The sequence below is a fragment of the Narcine bancroftii genome, chromosome 8, assembly GCF_036971445.1.
Source record: "Narcine bancroftii isolate sNarBan1 chromosome 8, sNarBan1.hap1, whole genome shotgun sequence".
In the NCBI taxonomy this organism is placed as follows: domain Eukaryota; kingdom Metazoa; phylum Chordata; class Chondrichthyes; order Torpediniformes; family Narcinidae; genus Narcine; species Narcine bancroftii.
The window spans coordinates 150,264,282-150,279,090 of record NC_091476.1 but is presented as its reverse complement, the minus strand read 5'-3'; the positions used below and the strand labels follow the sequence as shown (position 1 = coordinate 150,279,090).

Genomic DNA, 14,809 nt, shown 5'->3' with positions numbered 1-14,809 from the left:
TTTCAAAGAAACTGCTCTTTATCGCTGGGAATATATTTGATATGACTATTAATAAAATGCTGGAAACTCATCTTAACTATCAACATGATTAATTTTGTTGTAGCAACTACTATTCATAAAAAAAACTACTCAGAGGCTAAATAGGCTCTTGTCCATGAAGCATTCAAATAAATTCTTAGTCCAGAAGCATTTTAAATTGTTTATTAATTAACACAAAAGGACTTATAACGTGGTAATGATGATAACAACCATGAATCCGTGGTAACGTAACGTGTAACATCTAACGACTAACGTTTAATGGCCACAGAAAATATCAGTGCCTCACTCACCCACCGACTATTCCATCATTACAGTCAACATAGGCTAACTAACTGCTTCAACCTCCCACCACGCCCATGCATGCACCAACCCCCCCAGTCCATAGTGCATGCACACTGGAAGATACCAAACGCGCACAGCCTCCAGACCCCAGGAGGCCAACGACACCCACAGTCAAACTGACAACGTTAAACAACAAGCCTTTGGCTCTTACACTTACCCCCTAATTATTATGTCTCAAATAATAATTACACAATTATAAATAACAATCAAATACAGAAAATTCCGATACTATGTAGATCTTCTTTCTTCATAGGCTAGCGGTTACCAGCACATCGCCTTGAAAAGAGTGATCTTTACCACCACTTTGGACCAGTAAGGTCTGTAGTCCATGTAGTGGGCAAGAGGCAAAGTCCAAAAAAACCAACAAAAATAAAGTCAGCCAATTTTTGGGTTTCTTTCACTGCCACAGCATTATATAAGGAAATTCAAATTCCACCGACAGACCTGTGGCCTTTTAAAGTTATCATGTTCTTTTTAGCGGCTTTGTCAAGAAACTCTGTTTCAAGAACATGGTCTCTATTTGCATTCCCAATGCATATTGTGCTTCTGCAGGTTGAGGAAGCCAAACACACATAGAATCTATTTGATCCATCAATTACCTCATAAATCAGCTTTGATTTCACAGCCCTGTTCTGGCCCATTGCTTCAGCTCCCCCAGAATTTTTGATTTGTTGCAAGACCAATCCCATAATATAAATACTGTAGGTTGCTGGAGTGTTGCACATCGAATTGCAACTCCTTTGCACTTTATAATCAAAAATGACTGGACATTCCTTGCATATCCCAGAAGATCCTCTCTGATTATTACCACAGTCACCCCAGCATGTCCAATATTTTTCTGAGCACCAGAAAAAATCAAACCAAACTTGTTTAAATCCACTGGTTGAGAAAGAAAACTTGAGGACATGTCACAAACGGGCATAGATCAGCCATGATCTTATTGAATGGCGGAACAGGCTCGATGGGCCATTTTTGGCCTACTCCTGTTCCTACTTCCTATGTTCCTATGTCTGAGATAAAGGGGAGTTCCACACCATGAACAGTCTCCTTGGCACAATAGCAAACATAAGAAGCATTCAGGTTCAAATTCCAATTGCTTGGATTAGGAATAGTTCTGTCAGCATCAAGCTTGGGTGCACAATATTCACTCTTCCATATTGCTCTGCTTCTTTGGCTGCATTCGCAGTCCAGGCTCCAGTAACCACAAAATCTGCACTCCTCCCTTCTTTTAATCCAATAAGATTTAAAGGTACAGCACTGAACTGTCCAGTTCCACCTCCCTGGAGAAAGAGTTTTCAAGAATTTTTAGTAGTTCTGGCAGATCATTTTCCGCAGTGTTTACAATTTTGATGAAGTCTCCAGAACACTAATTTCAAGCCATCTGTAATCGAACAGCTCTTTCTGTGCTTCTGAATCCTGGTGAATTACCACAACTTCTTTCAAAGAGTACTTAACAAGAAGGGTCTTTCTGTCTCGGATCTTTCTTCCAAGCTCAATATCTGACTGCATTTGGGTGACTGCTGCCTCAATACATTTATCAATAACAGAGTTCCTTGCTTGTGGAAGCGTGAGTTAATGAATGTTTTGTGTATCCTTATTTTCTCCAGAGGATGGATCAACTAAGTGCCTTGCATTCTGGTACGAGTTCAGTGATAGATGGTGTAAAGGGTGCCATCATCCGGCTCATGTCGAATAAAACAGGAAAGTTTTTGAAGCTCTTTCACAATTCTCAGTACCATTTTCACCCTTTAACCTTCTATGATTCATTCACACATACCAGTTCGTGAACCTGTCCACAAATTGGACCAGTTTGGGCATCACAATGTAGTGTCTGTATGCTTCCATTTCTGCTTTGAAAAATTGGATTAGGGATTGTGTAAATGAAAGCATTTATTTAACCATGATATTGTCACTGTCCTCAATTGTACTTCCATTGAAAAGAAACTGAATATCCTCTTCCTTCTGCAATCTCTGAATATTCTGAATAAGGAATCTGCATTCCTTATTCTGAATAAGGAAGACATCCTTGAGAGCATCTCTCATTCCTTCTTTAACTTGTAAATTTTCTGCTCTTAAAACAGGGGAATTAATAAGGTACAGCCTCATTACATCTGCACCATTGGTGTTAACAATGTGAAATGAATCTGGATAATTCTTCATGCGTTTGCTCATTTTCTGACCATGGTATTTATGTAGTAAAAGGTAACCAACAGTTCTGTAACTGTTCTTACATGCAACAGCAAAATGATGCAGTTCCAAGGTTTGTGGGTTTGAAGCTTCTGTCAACCTTAGTCCTCCAGCTTATGAAGATCCTGAATCCAACACATCCATTCCTGAACTTCTTCTTGTTTCTCAAATAGTATGAACCACTCAGAAAACAAATTCATTTCCGTTAAGAAATTTTTGTTACTTTCTCTAACTCTGCCTTGGCCTCTTCATTTTTTTTTGTCTTCCAACATTTGAAAACTGATTTTAGCATATTTATCAACATTTTTTATTCACCTCTGCACTCTGTGCAAGGCTTTCCTCATGCTTCTGTTTCCATTCCAAAGTTATACCTTCCTGGACAGCAAGCTCTTATTTTACAGCTCGTACTGCAGCATCCATGTCTTTCTGGCTGCATTGTAAAACTTCAACAATAGCACCTTCAGCGGGAACAGTAGATGCAAAACCGGCAAATGGAATAGATTGCGGATCAGGGATTAAGGAAGCCACATCCACCATTTTGTGATTAGGATGAGGAAGAACAGATCCAGTTACAAGATTCATAATGCTTCTAGTTATTTAACTTCCAGATCAGATTAACCAACACCTTCATCGGACTTTCCTTTAAAGGTAATCCAATGCATTAATGGCCATCAATTAGCTTGGCAGATTTTGAGATCAAATCCAAGAACTTCTTGTCTTCTCTTGAAGGTTCTTGGTCATCACTGAGGCACTCATGAAAGTCAGTCCTGAACTGCTGGTTCCCACAGCTCATCAAGTTTCACAACTGATTTCCTGTTGACACCTGTCACTGACCACTCCTGAGCATTAGCATTTTTTTTCCTTATAATGGTCCATTAATCGTCCAACCAAGCACATTTTGACATTGCAAAGTTTGTCTCCCCCATTCCATATTACATCTAATGGATCCAGAGCCTTTGGTGCATCTGAGCCAACCAACAACTCTATCTCAGATCCAATTTCAAGAAGATGAACATTCTTCAGATGAGACCACCGTTTTGAAGTAGATTGTTTCCTTTGTGCACAGACAGTGATCCCAAAAATCACTGCTGTCCAGTCCAGTGACCTCTAAGCCCGAAATAATTCTGGTTTCAACAGCCTTCCTTTGACCCATAGTTATCAATAGAATACTTGATCTTCTTTCCTGAAGATTAAGCTTATTTATTAGCCCCACAGCGCAAAATCATGTAGTGCTACCTGGGTCAAGAAATGCATAAGTATGCACTGTTGCATTCTCCTTCCTGGGTTCTTGAGTTTGCAGTTATCTTCACCGGCCCCAGTATGACCTTTTGTCTGAACAAAAGCTGCAGCACTGTTTTTAGCTGCTTCCTCCCTTTCTGCTTGCTCTTTTTTCACTTGCTCCTTTTCATTTCCTTCTTTCCTTGGTGCATAGGCACCATTCTGGGATGCTTTAAACCGCATATGTTGCAGCCGGGTCACTTCCTACAAATTTTGCTAATGTGTCCTTGTCACAGACAGCTAAAACATATTCCCTTTTATTTTAGGAAAGTGATTCTCTCACTATGTGCCCTCTTTTCCAACTGTGGACTCATCTTCAAAACATGTCCACCTCCACAGAACAAACAGCTCCTCACAGCAGGAAAACTTTCCTGTCTGCAACTGTCACTGTAGTGGCAAAGATACTTCCTTTTATTCTTGGATGAGGCTGTGACTTGGACCTCCTTACACCTTTGGTCACTGTTGGAGTGTCTTTGATATCACCAAATATTGGCTCTATTGGAATCCTTACTTGCCTTTCAAGGAAATCCACCATAACTTTAGCCTCTGTCCAAGGCCATATGTAGGCAACTCCTTACAAGATCCCTTGGCTGTCCTCTTGTGTACTATTCCAGATAATAGAGACAAGCTTTCGGGTTTTTGTTCTTACTTTCAATACTGTGTTCAAATGATTTAATGAACGCTTGGCACTGAAGTGGGTCACCATCAAAAACTTGAACCTCCTTCTTGGGGTGGAAGAGAGACACTGTAGCTGGATAATAATGCAGTGATTTCATTTTGCCTTTCCATGGCTGAGAATTGTCTCTGTTCATGGTTGCTTGCAGCAGGCAATTCAGCTGGAGATATTGCATGTGCACGTTCTCTTGGATTTCGGCAGCTTGACTGAAATGTTAAGGGATCTGTGGTGAGAGATTGGATTTGAGTTACAACTCTGTCTGCGGTTGTTATTATTGGAGTTTGTGGATTGGTAACACCGTGCTTTGGGAGGATTTGTCCATGTGCATGATTTGTAACTGCAGTACAAAAGCATATGCCTTAACATGAAATGTTTTCTTTTCCTGTTGTCCTTTCTCAAGATATGACTCCACACCTCCAGACACTTCAGAAAAGTTACTTCGAACACCACATCCCTTTGAGGCTCCTAGTACCCTCACATTGGCTCTAGTAGCAGCAATGTTTGCTTCCAGCTCCAGCTGCTCCTTTTTAATCCTCCTCTTTCCTCCTTAGCTGCTCCTCCTGCTCTTCCAAAGCATATTTATCCTTTCAGCAATTATTGTCGTATAACCAGAGCAGCCATTTCAGCCTCAGCCTTTATCCGTGCAGATGTTCCAATGGAAACCCTGGAGCTTGATCCACAAGAACTTCATTTGCTTCTCCTGCTTCCAACATTTGACACACTGGTTGCATTTCATCCTGAATGTCAAATGTCACTTGTCTCTTCTGCATCCTTTGGATCTTCATCCTCTTCACCACCATTTTGTGAGACACCTTCACCATTTCCAAGTTGCTGACTTCAAATTCAGTCGATGTCTCCTGCAGTGGTTTTAATGACCCGTCAATGGCAACGTTAGCAGCAGTGGCAGTGAGGGCAGCCATTTTGCACATCTCCATCTAACTGTCCGCCAAGTTCGAGCACAAAGCCTGCACAACATGAGCACAAAATCAACAGTCCCCAATGGACGTGGCAGTACCTCCAAACTGTGCTCATACTAAATAACCAAACAGAAGGAATCCACAAACGTAATCCTACCGCTTCTGATAGCTGTGATGCGCTGCTGTCAACGCACAAGATTCCACCACGACAGCAGTCAATGATATCGCTGTGATTCTCGGCAGATGACTCTGACAACGTGTTCATAGGACATTCTGCTCTAGGATTAGAAGCCATGGAACCAATGGCAACCGATTGCTGTCAGTGCCTGCACTCAGCATTTCCAACATGGCCATCATCTTGCTTTCAGTATTGCTCCAAACTAAAGAGGGTTATTCCAACAATGCCCAGTTCAATCCTGTTCAACAATTTTCTGTTGACTAAAATATAGCGACTACTATCCATAAAAAAAGCCACTCGGAGACTAAGTAGGCTCTTGTCCATGACGCATTTGAGTAAATTCTTAACAAATTCCAGATGCATTTTAAATTGTTTATTAATTAGCCCAAAAGGACTTATAACATGGTAACAATCTTCCTAATGCTAACAACCATGAATCCTTGGTAACGAAATGTGTAAAGTCTAATGACCAACATGTAATGGTCAACAGAAATCCATCTGCCTATCCCGCTATTAGAGTCAACAATCCAACTGTGCACAACCCTCATGCATGCACCAAACCCCAGTCCATAGCATATGCACACAGGAAGATGTCAAACGTGCGCAGCCTCCAGACCCCAGGATGCCGCTGACACCCGCAGCCAAATCGACAATGGTAAACATCGAGCCTTTAGCTCTTACACTTGTTACTTTGTTTTAAATTTAGCTTCAAATTTAGACATACAGCATTGTAACAGGCCCTTTTGGTCCACATGTGGTTTTCTTTCAATGTTTAAATTCAAAAGGGCGCTGAAGTATGGTGACTTTTCACTGCATGGGACAATAACGAATAACCACTCTTGTCATTTAATTTAATTTAGACATACAGCATGGTAAAAGGCCCTTTCGGTCCATGAGCCCGTACTGCCCAATTATGCCCAATTGATCTACAACCCTTAGTACATTTTGAACAGTGGAAGGAAACTGGAGCACATGGCGGGAACCCACGTAGACACAGGGAGAACATACAAACTCCTTAAAGGCCGTGCCGAATTCAAATCCCAGTTACTGGTGCTGCAACAGTGTTGTGCTAACCGCTACACTATCCATACCATTCTGAAATTAAATTTCCAAAGTATTACTCTGTGACTAATCTTAACATGAATAAATTTGGAATAGATCGGAAAGTGAGATTCATCCAATCAAAAAGTGTTGCACTGCTGACTGTCAAAATTTTAAGCAAAAAAAATTATTTTGAACAATAAGTGCTTAACCTCAGGCAGAGAAAGGAGACAGATGAATTTCCAGTCTTCCCTGTTTGGTTGGGTGTTAAGGAACATGCTTGCTGGTCGTTTTATTTCCTTAGACTCAAGCAAGAGTGGGAAACCTTTTTTTTAAAAACTCACATTTTACTTTAAGTATTCCATATGCCAAAGGTGCTCAGTGATTACTAAGGGATTGTTTAAGGTGGTAGGTGAGTGAGGGGTAAAAAGGGAGAGAATCACAGCTCTAGATTCAATTGTTACTGAAATATTTTTCTTGAGAAAAATTGTCATTGACCCATTCCCTTCGGAGCTATGAAACCATGCACATGATGTGTTAGTTAGGTACGATTAAAACAGTGGTTTTCAAACCTTTTTCTTTCCACTCAGATACCACATTAAGCAATCCCTTACTAATCACAGAGCACTTATAGCATAGGGAATACTTAAGGTGGAATGTGAGTTTTTATAAAAAGGTTGTCTGGCGCTGGTAAAGTTTCCAGTGGCCTATTCAGAAACTCACAAAAATTATTTGAAGACGAACATATAACAATGTCATCCATTCATTGCGAATATAGTGTGCCATTGGCTATTTGTCTGAAATTAAAACAATGTAGGTTTTCCTCCCCAATTTCCAAAATTGCTCCTCCTACATATCATCAAACAAGAGAGCAAAGAAGGAGGCTCATTGTATCGATGACAGCAGAGTTTGGATCATCAATCGAAATTTGACACAGCAGACATCTTCCCCAAAGTAGAAGAGACGTTTCTCTTTCATTATCACATTAGTCTCACTTCTCTGTTCTTTTCACATTGCATGCTAAATTCTCACCCTTGAACAATTTATGCATTTCCTCTTTAAAGGGCGGTGTTAAACTGACATCTACCGCTATTTTTGGAAAGTGCATTCTAAAGCACATCATTGTATCAAAAGACATTGTTGGATCAACCCTAATTCTTTTAACCTGTCGTATTAAATGTGTATCCTCTTGTTTCTGATCTTTCTGCCATTGGCAGATTCTCTATATTTAATCCATCAAAATTGTTCTGATTGTTCACCACTGTCAAATCTCCTATTAACCTTGACTTGCCAAAATGGATCTCCAGAACAGTGGTTGCTCTTAACTCTTTAACTGCCATCAGAAATGATTCTCCAGTCCGAGTGCAATTAGAGATGCCATCAATACCTAATATCCCGTGAATGAATTTAAAAAATCATTTACTCAGAAGTCTTTGGCCTGTAAGTTAAAGGTGAGAAGGTGTAGGATCCCAGGTGGTCATCCAGGTACTTTTGAAATACGTAAGACAGTAAGTTCAAAGCCCTCACCAACCTTTTGCTGAAAAGCGCTTTAATAGAATGAAACAGACCCTTCAGCCCACTGAGTCAGCATTAGTCCCATAAAACCATTTTATCTTCCAACATACTTCTACAACTTGCCCAGATTCTACCCTTCACGATTTACTCAGGGCAACTTACAAAGGCAATTTGGCTAACAACCTGCACATTTTTGGGGAATTGAGGATACCACACGGTCACCAACAGAATTTTATGCAGAAGTTGGGACCAGGGCTGAACCCAGGTCACTGGTGCTGGAAGGCAACAAATCCACTCGCTGCATCACTGTGTCATCTTGACTTGAACATTCCTCATTTCCTCCTAATCTTTTGATCAATGACCTTAAACCAGTTCACTTAACTAGACTAGTGACCTATCATAGACATCTCCTCACTTGTCAGGAAGGTGAAACAGCCATTGCACTTCCTGAGAAGACTGAAGGGGGCAAGGCTACCAGTCACCATCATGTCAACCTTCTGTCGGAGCTCTATCAAGCGTGTCCTGGCCAGCTGCATCACAGTGTGGTACAGTTGTTGCAGAAAAATGGATTGGAGGTCAATCCGCAGGACCACAAGAGTGGCTGGGAGGATCACAGGAGTCTCTCTCCACCCATCGATGTGACCTACCAGGATCATTGTCTGAAGAGGTTGCGCAACATCATTGAGGACCCCTTCCACCCCGCACACAGTATCTTTCAGCTGCTTCCATTAGGAAAGAGAAACAGGAGGATCAGAGCCAGCATCAACAGGCTGAGGAAGAGCTTCTTCCCATGGGCAGTGAGAATGCTGAATGCCCAAGGAAACTGCTCACACTAACCATCCAAGACTCTCATATCCAGGAAACAATATTTGTTTATTTACTTGTATGGATGAGCTATTTGTCCTGCACATGTATTGTTTGTCTGTATGTGTGTTACGTTTGGTTGTATGTCTGTGTGTTTTGCACCAAGGAACAGAGAACACTGTTTCATCAGATTGTTCTTGTACAATCTGATGACAATAAGCTTAACTTGACTAAATCCATGCCACCTTTTAACAACCTCTCTGTAAAAGGAAATACCTGTCGTCAATCCTTGGTCACCATCTTCTGACCACTCATCTCTACATACCTCAATTAAATATCTGCTGCTCCTCCTTTGATTCAAATTATATAAACCCAGCCAGGTCAATAATTTTTGAAATAAACATGTTCCACGACCCAGAATAATATTTCAGAGACCCAAGATCAAATCCCTCCATGGCAGCTGAAGAACTTAAATTGATTTTGTAAGATGTAATAGTCTTGAAAAGAATAACCTAATGGTTGCCAAGAAATGATTTGGTTCCCCAAAGACAATTCAAGGGAAGAGATCTACCACACTTATCTGATCTGGTGTATGTGCTTGACTCCAGCCTCATCTCCATGTGCTTGATTCTGAAATGGCCTAACAAATCACTCACCTGTAGTTTTTGGAATGGCTAATAAATGCCAGCTACGTCAATGATGTCCAGAAGAACCGAATACAAACAAATCCTTTACATCACCTCAGCAACTTATACTATCACTTCTTTCCCATATCCAAGTGGATGATCACATTGTACAATACTCTACATGGGCCCAACCAATGCTCGATACAATTCTAGCCCTTTTTATTGTATTTCTTGGACAATAAAGGAATTGCATTTAAGGGCTAGTGTTGTACAAAACATTAGTTGGTGCAGTGTTTAACATCTATTTATCTATTATCTGAAGAGAGTGTGCAAAATCATTGAGGACCCCTCCCAGTCTGCACTCAGCATCTTTCAGCTGCTCCCATCAGGAAAGAGATTCAGGAGGATCAGAGCCAGCGCCACCAGGCTGAGGAACAGCTTCTTCCCACGGGCAGTGAGAATATTGAACGACCAAAGGAACTGCTTGCACTAACCATTTTCATTTTTACAAAACAAATTTATTTATTTAGATATAATACTTGTCCAGCATACATATTATTTGTTTGTATGTGAGTTATGTACAGAGCCGTTGTCATACCCACACTCCTGTTCGGCTCTGAATCATGGGTCCTCTACCGGCATCACCTACGGCTCCTAGAACGCTTCCATCAGCGCTGTCTCCGCTCCATCCTCAACATTCATTGGAATGACTTCATCACCAACATCGAAGTACTCAAGCTGGCAGAGTCCGAAAGCATCAAATCCATGCTGCTGAAGACCCAACTGCGCTGGGTGGGTCACGTCTCCAGAATGGAGGACCATCGCCTTCCCAAGATCGTGTTCTATGGTGAGCTCATCACTGGCCACTGAGACAGAGGTGCACCAAAGAAGAGGTACAAGGACTGCCTAAAGAAATCTCTTGGTGCCTGCCACATTGACCACCGCCAGTGGGCTGATCTCGCCTCCAACCGTTTATCTTGGCGCCTCACAGTTCGGCAGGCAGCAACCTCCTTTGAAGAAGACCGCAGAGCCCACCTCACTGACAAAAGACAAAGGAGGAAAAACCCAACACCCAACCCCAACCAACCAATTTTCCCTTGCAACCGCTAAAACCGTGCCTGCCTGTCCCACATCGGACTTGTCAGTCACCAACGAGCCTGCAGCAGACGTGGACATACCCCTCCATAAATCTTCATCCGCGAAGCCAAGCCAAAGAAAGAAGAAAGAGTTAAGACTGGTTGTAGGTCTGCATGTTTTTGTACCGAGGACTGGAGAACGCTGTTTCGTTGGGTTGTAATTGTACAATCAGATGACAATAAACTTGTCTTGACTGTCCTAATATCTTAGGGAATGTGTGGACAAATACTTGAGGATCTCATTGTCCCTCTATGCTTCTCAGAATCCCATCACTTGCTATACATTCCCTTTTCATGCTTAACTGCCTCAATGCACTTCTTGAAAACCACAAGGATATATTTGCTTCTCAGAAGATGGGCTTATTAGATCACTCTTTCAAAGACAGGTCAAAGGCAAGAAGGGACAAATTATTCCATTTGATGGAATTTTACAGGACCTGAGCTTGCGAAGTTTCTGACATTCCTGGTGACCACGGTGTTGTCAAACTGGAACTCCATTTGGGTGATGTGTTGAGCTGTGGTGTCAATCGTTCTGAGTTCTTGAATCATTTCTTGTCTTCTTATCCACATGAAATTCAATTTGCAGGTAAAATAAATAGAGGAAGAATTTAAACAAAGTTAATGAATCAGTGTCTGTAAATATGTGGCATTTGACAGGATAGGCTCTGCCTACATAATCAGTGAACCGGTGCGGACTTGAAAGGCCAACATGGCCTGTTTCCGCTCCGTAAATGGTTATATGGTTATATATATGTTTTCTCCTATTTCAAAGTTTGACTAGTGTAATCAGTCTCAAGATGCAATGCCTTCTGTTGCCAAAGCCCCAGGTTCATCAATCATACCTTACACTGTGTTGGAAACAAAACTGTTTACTCCTTGAATTCTGCAAGTTATGGTTAAATATAGTGCAAGGACCACTCATCAAGCATACCGTTCCACTGATTCTCTCAAGGTGTACAGATAAAATGTTATCTTATAATGCATTCATTGTACAGTAAAACCCCTGTTATCAAGCAACTAGCTGCCCTAAGCAACCAGCAGACTCAAGCAACTGATAATAAATTTGCAGAAAGTAAATAGCTAAAAAATGGGTAAGTTTAAAATTGGTGCACCTCACCGGTAATTCGCCAATCATGCAACACACCATCTCATGCAACTAGAAAATTCACTTATCTGCTACCTACCAATCCCCACAGGTGCTGGATACCAGAGGTTTTACAGTACTTATATTATTAGATGTGAAAGAAGTTTATAAGATTATGAGAGTCATTGATAAGGTGGATTGTCAAAATCTTTACCTCAGGGTAAAAGCATCACACAAGAGGACTTGCGTTAAGGTAAAGGGGAGCAAGTTTAAGGGAGAATGCGCAGGGCATTTTTTCCCATGTACATAAGAACATATGAAATATAATAGGAGTCGGCCATCCGGCCCATCGAGCCTGCTCTGCCATTCAATGAGATCATGGCTGATCTGATGAGCGGCTCATCTCCACCTACTTGCCTTTTCCCCATATCCCTTCATTAGATTAATTCATTAATCTAGAACAAGCTGCCAGGAATAGTGGTGGAAGCAGATGCAGTAGTAACAGTTAAGAGACTGCTAGATATACATGTGAAGATGAAGGGGGTGGAGAGATATCTACCAGTGCAAGCAGCAGATTTTTAGTTAGATTTGGCCATCACACTTGGCACAGACACGTGTGCCAAAGGTCTGTCCCTACACTGAACTGTTCAATGTATATTCTATGTAATGTCACTGTGTTTCGTGTACCTGGGAAGGTGCAGCTAGTAAAACTCTTATTGCAACTGTATGTTCTCTGGAAAAATGGCGGTGCTGTCATTGCAGACCCAAGAGAATAGAAAAATAGGGTTGATCCTGATCCTAATGCTTTAAATGGCTTGTTAAAGGAGCCAATAATGTTTTATTTTAAAATGCTACAACTTGGTCTGTGCCCAAGTTGTCAGTGCCCATGCTGGGCAGCAGAACACAAGGAGTTACAGACTCTGAGAAGCAGTGCACCAGCATAGGGCATCAGAACCAGTCAGAACACCACCCATAGAGAAGGAGAAGCCTAGGAGAAGACCTGACAGGATGGTGATCATGGCAGGAGACCAGCAAGAGGCTCAGCGGCTGAGGGGACCCACACAGACTGCGGGCGACTTGCGGTTGGGAGACCCTCATGGGTTGTGAGCTGCTCATGACGGGCTCATGGGACCAGGTATTGGAACCAGATTTTGAGAGGGTGATGAGGGCAAGAATGGCTTCTGAAGGTTTCCTGACCTTGTTGGGGATTGGAACAGGAGTCAGTCCAGCTGCAGAGTCTGCAGAAAAGCTGGAGACAAATCCATGGACACTCAGTGTCTCTTTCTCCTATTATTAGGGGCACAAGGCTCATGGCGACTCTGTTTGCCTTACTGCAGACAAAAGTTACAAGTATATCATGTATGTTACATTTTTAATATATTATTACATGACAATAAAAGGAACCTTGTAGTTATGTATATAATAATGAACTTCATTCATTCATTCAGCTTATTGCTCACTCAATTATCAGCAAATACGACCAGACTTGCAGGACTGTGGGAATCTGCTGTGTACAAATTAGCTGCTCTGTTTATAACAATGACCAGAACCATTTCTTTGGCTGTCAAACACATGAAAACATGGGGAATGTTCAGGAAATGCAATTCGCTATCCAAAAAATGAGGGAGAATTTTAGACAAACACCATGGTAACAGACCCTTCAAGCCCACAAACCCATGCCACCCAATTACACCCAAATAATGTACACCCTCGATAGGTTTTGAAGAGTGGGAGGAAGCCAGACCACCCGGAGCAAACACACGCAGACACAGGGAGAATGTGCAAGCTCCTTACAGACAGCGCCAGATTCGAACCCCATTCACTGGTGCTGTAATAGCATTGCGCTAACTGCTACGCTAAGAACGTTTACTCGCAAGCAAATTGCAAGGAATGCTATAATGCAGTCCAATGCAAAAGCTCACCTTCAGTTTGGGCATGTTGCACCCTGCAGCGCCTCATATTGAATTCCTCAACTTGATTTCTATTCTGCTCCATCATTCGTCCATCTGTGATGTTGGCTGAGCTGATTTCAGTTTCTTTTCCCCTTTTCTTCTATCTTTTACTCTCTGGGGTGGTGGATATGCCCTGCCAGGCATGGATTCCTGTTCTGCATTTTGCATACATTCTCACTCTTTAACTGTTCCTATTTATTCATTTATTAGACAACATTCACCACTGCTTATTCCCATTGTGACCCTAGTTCTACTCTCTCAGAAACATCCTCCTTCTTTGGCACCCCTAGAGACAAATTTATTTTCAGAACATAAGATATAGGAGCAGAAATAGGCTATTCATTCCATCGAGTCTGCCCTGCCATTTAATGATGAACGGACTCAGCTCCACTGCCTGCCTTCTCCCCATAACCTTTGATTTCACATTTATTGTCATAGTACATACATGACATTACATACAACCATGAGATTCTTTTTCCTGTGGATGAGGCAAAATGACCACTTATTGGTAGTGCAATAAAAAACTGTATACAGTGTAAACAAATCAAGAACTGTAAATAGATAGCATCTGTAAGCAAACTGTTCAATACAGAGACAATTTTTAAAAATCAATAAAGTGCACAAGAGTCCTTAAATTGAGTGGTTGAGGAGTCTGATGGTGGAGGAGTAGCAGCTGTTCCTGAACCTGGTGGTGCAAGTCTTGTGGCATCGATACCTCTTTCCTGATGGCAGCAGAGCACGTGCTGGGAGGTGTGGATCCTTGACAATTGCTTTCAGAGATGCCTTGGCTAATTAAGAACACATCAATCTCTCCTTCCCAATTGCGGTGAAGGGTCTTTGATCTGAAAAACTAACTGAATTTACTTTCCCACTTATGCAGCCAGACCTTCTGAGGAATCCAGCATTTTGTTTCTGTATGAGCACTAAATACTGATTGCCTCACAAAGCCACAAAAGCCCTGGAAGCAAATAAAAACCTTACCCCTGAGCTGTACAGCTAAGATTGCAACACCAAGAATTTATATGTTTCTCTTT

General features: G+C 41.7%; 1 pseudogene; it reads right to left on the bottom strand.

Moving 5' to 3' along the window:
• Window positions 1-674: 674 nt before the first annotated feature.
• Window positions 675-1,890, bottom strand: LOC138742128 (phosphoserine aminotransferase pseudogene; annotated as a pseudogene).
• Window positions 1,891-14,809: the final 12,919 nt, after the last annotated feature.